Source organism: Anguilla rostrata, chromosome 16 (assembly GCF_018555375.3).
Source record: "Anguilla rostrata isolate EN2019 chromosome 16, ASM1855537v3, whole genome shotgun sequence".
NCBI lineage: Eukaryota > Metazoa > Chordata > Actinopteri > Anguilliformes > Anguillidae > Anguilla > Anguilla rostrata.
In genome coordinates, this window is record NC_057948.1 from 12737865 (window position 1) to 12750597 (window position 12733).

The following is a 12733-nucleotide window of genomic DNA, read 5'->3' on the forward strand; positions in this document are numbered from 1 at the left end:
CAAAGGAGCTTGAGGCTGGGGCTATACATGTCAGATAGCACATTCTACGTTTAAAGGCATACTATGCAGGATTTTTTGCCCTTCTGTCATCCTGTGTTTACCATCAAAGAAGCTGCTTCCTCCGTCTTCAGCACCGCTCACTCACCCCTGGGTTCCTGACTAAGTCACATAAACGCAAATTCATTGGAAACTATTAGTCAATTCCTCCCATCAATTGATTAATTGATCATACATTGTATGGAAGGGACCACAAACCAGACATGTACAGAAAATTTGAAAACTCGACATTCCTTAACTGTGTTTTGCAGTATATATTTCTCCACTCATTTATTCAGATTTTTCCTTTAATTTGTCACCCGTCTGTGTACACACACACACACACTATTGCCTCCGAAATGTTCTTTTATCTGCAAGGACATGCGCTCAACATTCATATTTTCACATGCAGAACAAGACGTGCATATGAGTTTTGCAATAAGATCGCAACCTTATTCTTTGGATGACATTTAAATACCGTTAACCGATCTTCCATGATGTATCCATTAAATGAAACAGTAAAACAGCCAGTCTAGATGTCATAAACTCGTGTCGTGACGTCTGTGCTGTCTCCATTGAGTGAGTGGGTTCACTCAACGTCTGTGCCGAGCGCTTCCGGGTTTTGCTCCAAACCCCACATTTCCTCTTAACACGCATTCCATATAAAACAGGCGGAGAAGGAAAGGAAGGATGGCAATACAGTAGCAGCCGCGTTTCGAAGACTAGAAGGTGCGCCGCGAACAGCCAGGGGGAAGAGTTCAGCAGTACGTCAACAAAAATTATTCTTGAAAAACGAAGAACAAACGGTGCGCTTTGTTAATCATCTCGCATCTTTTTGGTTCATTTCTTTGGGACGGGAAAGAGCCACTGGATTCATTCTACAATAACACGACTTCTACAACGCGGAGAGCAACAGCATATTATCGTTTGATGTAACGGCGACGTCAAAGCTGTCTACGGAGCATTTTGTTTATAGCACTGCTGATAATCAGCCAAAGCGAGGTGGTTGTAGGTAGCCGGATATCTACCCGTGTGTTTTTATTGTAAGATCATCGATAAAGCAGAAGCAGGACAATGTTACGATTATATTCGGTCTTTATTTTTGTTTTTGCGGTTGCCTGGAATACACTCGGTGAACCGCAGATTATCCCTTCACCCCATACGCAGTTGAATTCGACCTCAGTCGTCAATGAAGAGGACCACTTAAATAACAGCACATCGCATACGTCTAGCGTGGGTTCACGCATCTCTTCATTAGCGAGAGATCTTCCCACTTTAAAGAACATTGTAATTTTCATTTTCGTGTTCACGGTTTTTCTCATCACGTGTTTGGTCATCAAGGTGTACAGGTAAGCATTGTGTGCAAAGGGTTAATAGGCCTAACGAATGAAAATGGTGTGCATGTGTTGAACTGACGTAGCCTACACACTTACATTCTTTGGCGTGGCTTGCGAAAAAAATGTAGAAAAGGATGTATACTTTTCTGCTAATGTAAAATCATTTTCTCAGCTGAAGTGTAGCTTGTGCGTCACTGTTGATTTAATTATCGGATCGGTAATGAGCGTGCTGGCAAGGACGATGCTACAGTTCTATAAAAAAATATTTTACGTCACCGGGTTTATTTCGGGGTATAAATTAATATTAGAAAGCAAATATATGATACAACAGAGATTAGGCTAATTAGGCCTCTGTGAGCACTCGGAAGTTAATTTAAATAGTACTTAAAACATGCAATATACATAACAAAATATTATAATGGAATTACTATAGGCCTAGCGCATGTAATGACATACGGATTTACTAACAAAAATATGTTTCTGTGATCAGTGATCGAAGTTTTGTGGCTAACTTGTTTCTAAAATATTAAAACTGTCTTGTGGTGACTGTTTTTCCCTTCGCACTGCTTTCGGTGTAGAACTGGGAAAAAGTTAAGAAAAACGCGAAAGTATGACATCATGACGACGCCGGGTGAGAGAGTTGAAATGACACCTTTAAACGAAGAGAATGACGAGGAAGACGACTCGACGCTTTTTGATATCAAGTACAGGTAAGGACTGCCTGGACATTCCACGTTGCTGCAAAAAAAAAAAAAACAAAACAAAAAAAAAAGTTCTGAGGTTGCCTACTTTATTTTTCAGGTGGTAGGCCTAATACGCATTGTGGACATAAAACAGGATGCAGGCTGCCTTTTAAATTCACTCATGCGGTATATTTCAATTTTTTCCTTTCGTATTTTTAAATATCTTCACATACTGATCACATTTCCACAAACAATTGCACAATAGATCATTATACATGGTAAATAACTGCCTCTTTGTGAAATTTATATTTATACGTTCGTTTTTTTCCCTCATATATACACCCAGTTTTTTAGTTGTTGTTCATTGGAAATGCATGTCAGTAAATGAGGTATTTATATTTTTATACTTGAGTGTTTAAAAGTGTCAAAGTCCAAATTGACATAAGACAGTAACAAAAAAAAACTTGGAATGTTCTGATGAACGGTATCTTGGAAAAGCTAAAATGTGTTCGTATTTGGACAGCAATTTAAAAATTTTTTGGCCTTCGTATGTTTGCCATCACAGCCATATACAGACACACACACTATAAATGCAGCGATCTGAGAAACGGATCTTTTGGAAAAGCTGACTTATTTAATGCCATATGTACTCTCACTCAATTCAGCAGAAGTAAACCATGGTAAACATCATTAAGTTTTGCAGGACAGATAGTCCCGCCCAGCACCACAAACAGAACAGCAGCCAGTGGGTGGTCCCTTCCCTGCACTTAAAGCACACCCAAAAAAATCTCCCTCCAAAACTACATTCAATTTGTGCTTTTGTCTAAGGCATGTGAATAAATATTAAAGACAGAATAAAGTGGGATTTTCAGTTTAAAATATCTTTGATAAAACATAAGCATAAATAATTTAGGATTTTTTAGGAAGCTTTTACGGAAGTTTCTCATCATACATAGTTTGAATAATTACTGAAGTTTATCACCTCAATCATTCACAAAAGTATATGTTTATTGGTGTGGTATTTGTTAAGAAAATAATGGGGGGTTGGGGGTTGTGTTCAGTCTAACTGTGATATGATTGTTTTCTCCTTTTTGATTATGAATTATCTAAAACCATTTTTTCCTCATAATATATTAATATTTTCATCCATCTCTGTGACTATCATATTAATAGTGCTGCTTATTGAAAAACCCTCTAAGGCTTGGTTAGATTTGCCAAGCTGAAGATGAAGTGCGTAGCAGTTAAATCAACCGCCCCTCCCTACTTTCTCACTTCACATTCCACAATAACCTTTAATTCTGGGACACTGAAATGGCAGTTCCCGATCCTGAAAGCAAGTAAATTATTCACTTGCGTACGTGTCCAAGACAAAAGTAATAGTTTTCTACGATAAATGTGTGCTAAACAAAGACTCAATCACCAACTTTTGAGACTGCTACACTCCTCAGTTCTGTGGAATGCATGTAATCATTTCCACACAGTGAATCCATTTTTTAACGGTATACTGCTAACATAAAACATGTTATGATGCTTATTCTCAAAGAAAAGAAATCATGCTTTTAGTATTATTATTGCTTCTGAGGCACTTGTATTAGTTGTGTTTAATAGATAAGACTCAGTGCAAGTGTTTGCTTGTGTGCAATTTGTAAATATTTTTTAGTCTTGGACAGCCCATTGATTTGCCCAGCACTAGACCATTTTAAATGTTTCAAATTTTGGACTTTCTTTGTTCAGACCGCTTCAACTTAAAGCTCAGGGACAGGTTCCACAGAGAGTACTTGCCCTCAGTGTTTATTTTAAGGAAATGGCAGTGAACTGTCACAGGCACCGCTTCCATTTGAAAATGTAAATATGTGGAAAGGGTGTTGAGAGTGAGTAAGCTGGAGACTACTCCCCTCCGCCCCTCCAATTGTTCTCCGACCCGGGCCTCACTTCCTCTTAGCCTCATGTCACTTCCTGTTTACCTAACTTTCATTCCTTTTCTATTCAATAAAGGCCATCTCAGCATGTCCCGTTCCTTTCTTACACAACCAAACATAGAACTTGTATAATTGGGTAACTTACAGCACAGCTTGGCCAGATGTGAAAAAACACCCTGTGGGAATATTACATATGTGAAACCTCAAACGGTATAACCTTCTGTATGTCCAGGGCTACATCTACTACAGGAAAGAAATTCAGTCTTTATGTTGCGGGCTACATAATTATTGACATGTTTCATTTGTATTTTTCAGGTAAAGAGCCAGACTGCAGTCTGCAAGTGTAATACCAACCTGTCCACCAAATACACAGACCAGGGACTATCCTCTCCTAAGCGTCTTCTGAGCTTTGTCCAGTTTTTTTTTTTTTGGTGTTTTGCTCGACAGACTTAACGAGGAGAGACCCAGCTGGCAATATGAAGAACTGCATTGCAATGTAAACTTAAAACAAATGACCCAAGTAGACTATAAACTCTTTGATTTACTCTGCTAAAAAAAAAAAAAAAAAAAATCATTTAATTTTTTTCCCCAATTAATGGCTGGAAGGTTTCTACTGTTCTGCCTACTGTGGGAGTGACAGAAGAATAACTGTGTGGGTTCTGTGAGCAGGGTTTGTCCTGTATGGAGAAGGAGCATCATACTCCATGTTGTGCTGCGCGTGGCGAATGCGAGCAGTGCGTTGTAACCCCCTCATTTGTCCACTGAAGCCACGCGGCCGCATATCCACAGTTACTGCATCCTGTGTTCAATGGAATGTACAGAAGAGCAGCATGCTGGCCATTTGTTTTACGATTGGGTGCCATTCAGCATCGCATGCGCTCTCCTTATTCTCGTCAAACGCTTAAGTCTGTCTTTAACAATGGCTTCTGGGGACTCAGACAACAAGTACCATTTTACTATTTCCCAGACATCTTTTTTTTTTTATTATTTGAGGAATTTACCATATTTGGAATTCATAAACATTTCTGGAATTACTTTTCTTTCTTGCAGTCCCATGAGCCGGCAGTTGACCGTCAACAGTTATGGTGCCCGCCCCAAACTGCCCATGGGGCATTCTCTGTGCGCTCAACAAGTAGTACACTGTGAGAGTTTATAGGGTGAAATCATGTGCCAGGATCCTCAAAAGATAAGGAAGACAGAAGGATCAGTGTGTGTCCCGGGGTCCCTGTCAATTAGTTTAAAGCAATGTACTCCCCTCCACTTTTTGGCAGCTTTTTTTTTTTGCTGTAGTATAAAAGTGTAAATGACTGGTGTAAAAAACTCTTTCTATCTTCATTCCAAAGAAAGAAACGGGGACATTATAATATTGCAAATGGAGGGAAGCATCTGAATGAATTATACTTACCAAGGACGTTCTAAATGGGTATTTGAAGGTTTGTGGGTATCTTTATAGCAATAATAGTCACCCAGCTGTACTTTATCATGTTGTCCAAGCTCTTTTGGGAACATCAATTACTACAATATAAAATACACATTCTACACAAAGCTATGGTTTATTTTATAGATATGTATTGGAAATTATATTGTGGACTGCATATTACTGTATATTGTACGTGCTCATATATAGGGACTGAAGGATGTATCATTCTCTAAAATTTTCGTAGTGAGCTTGTTATCCATTCACTAACCACTAGTGGTGCGTGTGGACTGTTTCAGTCTGTGACACTGTGTTAAGCTAGCTTATAGCGTGTAAACACGTGTAGGTGCACATGTGAGCGTGTGCGCATGTTGCTCATTTTGCTGCTATTTTAACCCGAAGCGGACAAGGGTTTAATTTATTCGACTCCTACATTGGGGTAGACCTGTGTGAGTAAAAGGCTGTGCCATATCTGGCCATAGGTGTATTGGTGTGGTGCTTTCTGGAAGGAGTGTAGTCAGGATTGGTAGAATAGCATTGTGTGTTAATGGCTGTCTGCTGTCCTGCTTGGCTAGGGACATGTGGGTACCTGCTCTGCTTGTACTCTTAAAAAACCATGGCTCTGTGGATACTACAGCAGATAAATAATTGAAAATTAAGTATTTACCCATTGAAGGTCATCAAGTCTTTTATGTTTTAATGATAAATGCTATTGTGCCATTCGGTTTTGTATGCGGTTAGCTCATGCTTGGCGAGGTGAACCCACTCCCCCCCTCCCCCCACATCTAACCAACATCTATTGACCAAAATTAAATTCCTCAAGGCATATCTTTCAAAGGCACGTAGGCTAAGTGAGTATTACTGTGCTTTTTTTTGTACATGTAGCAGAGCAGAGTTTCGTGCGTTTCTATAGAGAACATAGTGTGCTGCTCTTTGTCAGTGAGGCCCATGTGCATATTAACAGCATAATGCATTCTTGCTATGAAAATCCCAAACTCAAAGCTTAAAATGGGAACACCAAAGTGAAGCACTGAGTGTTTTGCATGAGCGATTTGCCCGTCACTAAAGAACAGACCAGCTGCCGTTGGAGAAATGAACTGCTTTGAATAATTTTGCATACATTCAGGGTATTTTAGATTGTGTGACGAGTATGTTGTATTTTCCCTGTGTAAAAGAACTGCACTCTAGAGGACAGGATCTCTTCTTACCTGTTGCCACTGCACTACTGTGGGGTAAAAACTCTTTGTTACAAATTCCATCTTCAGTAGAATGGAATAGGGATTTTGTGGATTGGCTGTATTTTGTTTTGTGCAGTTCTATTGGTAGAAAGTATGAGTTATGAAATAGGACAACTGCCTCATCAAAGCATCTCCCCTTTTGCTTTCGTGGATCACCATTCCCCACATTTAGTTTATTTTGTGGAATTTATTTATGGAATTTCAGCTTTCCTACTTGTCCTCCCGTGAGCCAAAATTTGACTATCACCAATAACATCCACCTTTGCCCCACAATCAACCAAATTCCTAACGGCCAAAAACAGGTATTCAAATTTTTATTACTATTTGTTTTTGGTATATTAATAAAGGTACTTTTTTTTTATTGCGGGAACCGCTCCAATTCAGCAGCAGTACTCCAGGTGAAAATGTCGCAAGCAGTATTGACTCACTTCAATTTGTCATGAATTTAAGATAACACTGTGTGATCAGAAACGCCTGCGCAGTGCCAGATAAGACCTTGAAACGTCTCTGTCACGAGTCGTCCTGCTGAGAGCAGTGTTCCAGAGGAAGGCGGTGAACGTACGCTCTGGAATAGCTTGTTTCCCCTGTGCCCCAGGTGCCCGCATGCTAATTCTGGCTTTGGTTGGTTGGGCAGTTAATCCTAAGCAAGGCCGCCAAGCTCACACGTCAGCTGACCCTCGCTCTCTCCGCCTCAAGGTCATTTACGTGACGGGTTTTCCACATTTTTTTCCATCGTGGGAGAGATATGGCACGTAGCCACTGCGCTCAAACTGCAACCTAAATTTCAACCTAATGAAATGAATATCCTGCCAATGACGTCCGGCTGTGATGGGGGGGGGGGGAGGATCAATGAAGGATTTGATGTGTTAAAGAAGTACAAGTTGTCTTTCCTGACTGTGTCTGTATATCACAGTGCAGGTGTTATGAATGAGCTCCATCATGTCACAGACATGCAATGTATTAAAATGACTAACTCTGGGATGTTTTGTAATGGATTTTGTATTCGACGGCAAATCGTTTTTTGTATGTAAATGTTATGATGTCATTGACGTGAACTGTCCTATACAGCCTTGCTTAGATTTAATACAACGTTCTGTGAGTGTGATGATGCCTGTCAAGTAGATTCTTGAGATACGACCACGATTAAGACACATACAGGATGAATACATTAATTATGGCAAATCATGGGAGACTAGATCTAATTTGCCGTCTCCATTCTGTGCTTGCTACTATCACTAACAAACTGGAACATTTAGCAGAAATGATGTATTTTGTGTTTTTTGTATATTATAATTTGAATCAATGTTAATTCTTTTTTGTTATTTTTCTTTTTGAAACTTTTGTGTGTGAAAAGGCATTTGTAATGGTGACAGACTTGCTATATCAGAGAATGGCAGTTGATCTACGCTGCCTGACGTACCTTTAATCAGAAAAACGCTCCATTTCACTACCTTTCTTGATCCCTGTTGAACAGACGCCAGATAGGATTTCAGCGTTGCTTTGCCTTGTCCTCTCCGGGCTACTTGCGCAGTCTCACCAACGCTGGATTTCTCCTTTCCTGGAACACAGAAATATCAGTTGTACGGCTTCCCATTAAAACATCTGCCTGTTAACGTGTTCCACAGCCTGTTGTTTTCATTTAGTTCACCAGTGTCTGGGTGTGATTTGATTTTACTTTAAATAGAACTTTTATTTGAAGAGGGACCATCTGAAAATCTGACGATTTTTCCAACACCCACCACTCCTGTATCCCTCTTTTCTCTCTTGCAACACTACAACAGCCCAAGCCCATGATAAATGTGGTTTGTACATTTTCAGTTCTCGTGTAGGCTTAGTACAGTTTTGCAGAAACCATGTAGCCATGCTTGGGCTGAAGTGTGTAAATTCATTCTACCCCTCTGAACAACAGTGCAATGAAAACTGTTTAACTATATTTCCAAATAATTACTTTGACCTGGACTTCCTACATTAATCCAATTAAAATGCTTCCAGGATGTATAAGTATAAAAAGCCAAATTTAAGAATGTTTTATTGTGTTCTATAACCAATCTTGTTTCTTGTACATCCTGGTATCTCTATTTCGGTTAAAATGCATCAACTTAATTGTGAACGTGAATTATTTTTAAACCAGTGTGGGTGTGTTCAAAAAAAAAAAAAAAAAAAAACTTACATATTTTTTTTATTTGGCCACAAATTAGTCTTTGTATTGTATGTACAGCAAAGACAGCACTGATTCAGTTAGAGATGGTTATTTAAAAACAAAAACGAAAAATGTTGCCATTTTCAGTTCAAATGTCAAATGTCTTAACTGGAGAACTAGCTGTTTGAAATGGGGCACAACTTCCAAAAGGAACCCGTACAAAAAATTGCGAACAACAGTAAAACACACTCTTCACAGACAGAAGGGACCATTCACACCAGACAGGATGTGACAAAGGAATGCACATTAAAGACCTGGACTGGACCAGAAAGCAGATCACATCTCAAAATGCAAAATCCATTTAGTAAAGAGAGTAGACAGAGCAATCTTTCCGCGGAACAGACGAGGTCTTAATCATTAACACGCAGTGACAGCAGGGAATGTAGGAAACTGCGTCTAATGTCTCCGACTGGTGACCCGAGGGCCTGTTTTTGAGCGTAATTTGGTTTAGTACTGTTGGTCACGGTCCCTTTTTTTCTGCTATTTTTAAAGCACGCAGCCGCACTTTTACATATAAACACATTCATTACTCCGGACGGCTTCCTGACGTCTGTATTAAGTCAGTCTATTTTTAACCAAACTTGAAGCTGAGCAGCCACATGTAATGGTAAAGAGGCTTCTCTCAAAACAACATCTTCCCCCTACCGCCAAAGAGATCACATGGACATAACCACACAAGATGCCGTTTATTAAAGCCTGGTGTAGACAGTGGAGTTTTTCAAATATTTTGACTCATTTGTATTAATGTAATTTTACCTCTTGCTAAGGATGCACACTTCCTCACCACCACCACCACCCCACCCCACCCCAAAAAAAGGCTAGAGAACTCGCGCACATACACACTCCCTCAATTTCAGTTCAGAACGGCTTAACAAAAAACTGCAGACCTAATTTGTACACCGGACAATCAACACTTAATTTAATAGTAAGAAGAGAAAGATTATTTAACTTGGATAAAGATGGGTGTCAGTACGGAGATTAAATCATTCTGGACTAGCATTTAGATATCCCTCGCACACGCACTGGAACAAAGCCTCTGCGTGTGCCTCATGACAACCCCCGCGCGACTTTGGCACCGGGAATTAGCCATATTTACCAAACTGTTAGCCGCTAATTTAAAAAGAACGACCACGGAGCATAAACAAGAACAAAGCGGAGGTTTAGTACTACTCTTAGACTTACGCGTAAACACAAAGGGAAGCTAAGTTACCTAAAATAAAGTAGGCCTTTAAATGCAAACGACAACAAACCTTAAAAGTCTAAAACAAATGCTTTATTTGAAGAGATCTGATCCTTCGAAACTAAGAAACAAGACTTCCGCATAGCCACTAATTATCCTAGCTTTCGGTCTTAAAAATTAAACAAATAAAACGGAAACAAGTGCCTAAATAAGTTTAGTCTCAGTTTGAATTAACAAATTAAAACAAAAAAATAAATGAAACCCACCAGGCTCGGCGTAGCGCACGAAGCCACAACCGAGTCTGTTGTTGTTCACAGAGAGTTGCCGTTTGTTATCCAGAGCACAGTTTATATAGGCCCAGTGGTAGGAGGAAGCAATGAGGCAATCAGCTCATCAAGGTAAGCGCCGCGCACCCATGTCACTCCAGAGAGAGAGCTCACCCAGTAGGGGGTGGCAAACTCACCACCACTAACACTTCAAGACTGTTCGATTTATTTCATTTGACAAATACTGTCCTTAGCGGACCGCGCCACACATGAATTGGCTAATTCCTATTTACAAAACATTAAACTACCTAAAGGATATAGCAGAAGAGCACACGGTTCAACTGAGCCTAGTGGATCAAGAGTACAACATTATTCCATGATTTATCAATGCAATGCATTGCCTTTGGTTGAGCATACCATGTGCATGTTCAACCGATGCCAAAAGCATTAGGCCACCTGTGTTTTTTTTTGTTTTGTTTTTTGTTTGTTTGTTTTTTAAGGTAGGAAACGTTCGGTAGCGAATAATTCTGTTTATATGTGCAAAGTATATTAAAAGTATATAAATTATTTTTTTCAATTTCTACCAACCACAAAACAAGATGAGTTTTACTTAAAATAATATTAGACATGACTTTCCTTGAAACAGCCTCCTTTTGCTTTAATTACAATTAAGGAAATTATTGGAAGTCAATCCAATCATTTAGCAAAATGGGAGGTGGAGGAGTGGGAGGGAGATGGAGGGGTAATTAAATTGAGTGAGATCTTATCTACCATAAGTTTCTTAAAATCACAGGTAGCCTAATACCTTTAGCCTGTAGTGCAAGTAAAATAGGCACAACATTTTCAAGAAATATGGCAAAGGAGGAGTTAGTCTCCGATGTGCAGGGCCAAGAAGACATATTGTGACAAGTTTATTCCCAGTAAGAAATTGCAAAGAAGCTTAAGACTTCCAGGTTCCATGTTCAGCACACACTCAGAAGGGTCCAGCTGATGGGCAGTAATGTTAACAGGGGAAGACCAGGAGGATCAAGGGGCAGAAGACAAATATCTTGTGTCGTCGAGCAAAAGAAAGTGTTGTAAAAGTTCACAACTGCAGAAAGAACTCAATGCAACTTGAGAGAAATCAGTGTCCCTGACTACAGTGAAATGGCAACTACGATCTGCAGGTCCAAAAGGATGTGTATCTGTTTTTTCCCGATCTGTCGTAGTCCAGTGTTGCTGCTGCTTGGACCACTGGAGTCTTTTCTTCTTGTTAACAGCATGTAGCAAGGGCTTTTTCGCAGGTGCACATACTGTGTGTGTGTGTATGTGTGTATATATATATATATATATATATATATCATCAGAGTATATAAGGTAATAAACTAACAGAGTGCTTACACGTGGTGTGCATACATATACAGGCAATTACTGAAATTAGGTTTGAACTAATGCATGGGCCTGGGATTACGGGCAGAATTCCAAATGTCCTGCAGGTGAAAATCTTCCAAAATATTCCCACGAAAACATGTGCAACAGCTGCCCATGGGGAGCCTTCGGTACAAAGTGTCAATATTCTTATTGTGCCAGGTGTGGCCGGCCTGCCATAATATCGCCAAGGGCACAGCGACAACTCATCCAGGAAATCACGAGATCCCAGAAGAATATCCTAAGAACTGCAGGCCTCTCTAGCCTCAGCTAAGGTCAATGTTCATGACTCCACAATAAGAAAGAGACAGGGCAAAATTAAGATTCATGGGAAAGCAGCAAAGCAGAAACCACTGCTAACCAAGAGAAACGTCAATGCTAGTCTCACATTTGCAAATAAAAATCCCCAGGCCTTTTTGGATGATGTTCTATGGACAGCTGAGTGAAAAGCAGAACTTTTTGGAGGGCATGGGTCCCGTTGTGTTGGGTGTAAAGCAAACACAGTATTTCGCAGTAAGAACATCACACCAACAGTCAAACGTGCTGGCGGCAGTGTGATGGTTTGGGGATGCATTGCTTGCCTCAGGGCTTGGATGACGTATGCTCTTGCTCTCTCATACCTCCACTAAGGAAGCAACTGAACACACCTAACTAATCCAAAACACCCGTGAAGCTATTTGTCCCAAACATTATTGTGCCCTGAAATGAGGGGGACAATGTACAAAAACGGATGTAATTTCTACACGGCGAAAGCAAAATGTACAAAAAAAATACCCTTAAAAGCTGCGAATGTGTAATTTAACCACATGTGAATTGTTTGATTAGAAATCTAAAATTGTGGAGTACAGAGCCAAATCAAAATAATATGTCTTTATCCCACGTTATGCATTATGGAGCTCACTACATGCACAAACATCACTCCAATGTAAACTGTGATATGGGCTCCCCTCTGAAGCACAAACACAGCTTTATTAATACACAGGCTTGCAAAACTAGAGAGTAAAGATTTCAAGAGATTTCACTCAGACGTTGCCTTTTTTAATGCCACCT

At 39.9% G+C, this 12733-nt stretch overlaps 1 long non-coding RNA gene across 1 annotated transcript; it reads right to left on the reverse strand.

Annotated features, from left to right (window-relative positions):
* Nucleotides 1-7968: 7968 nt before the first annotated feature.
* On the reverse strand, nucleotides 7969-11542 carry LOC135241629 (uncharacterized). Its single transcript, XR_010326058.1, has 2 exons — nucleotides 10277-11542; nucleotides 7969-8188 (listed from the first exon to the last, which is right to left on the reverse strand). It is a non-coding gene; the product is annotated as an uncharacterized LOC135241629 (long non-coding RNA).
* Between the last annotated feature and the right edge of the window lie 1191 nt (nucleotides 11543-12733).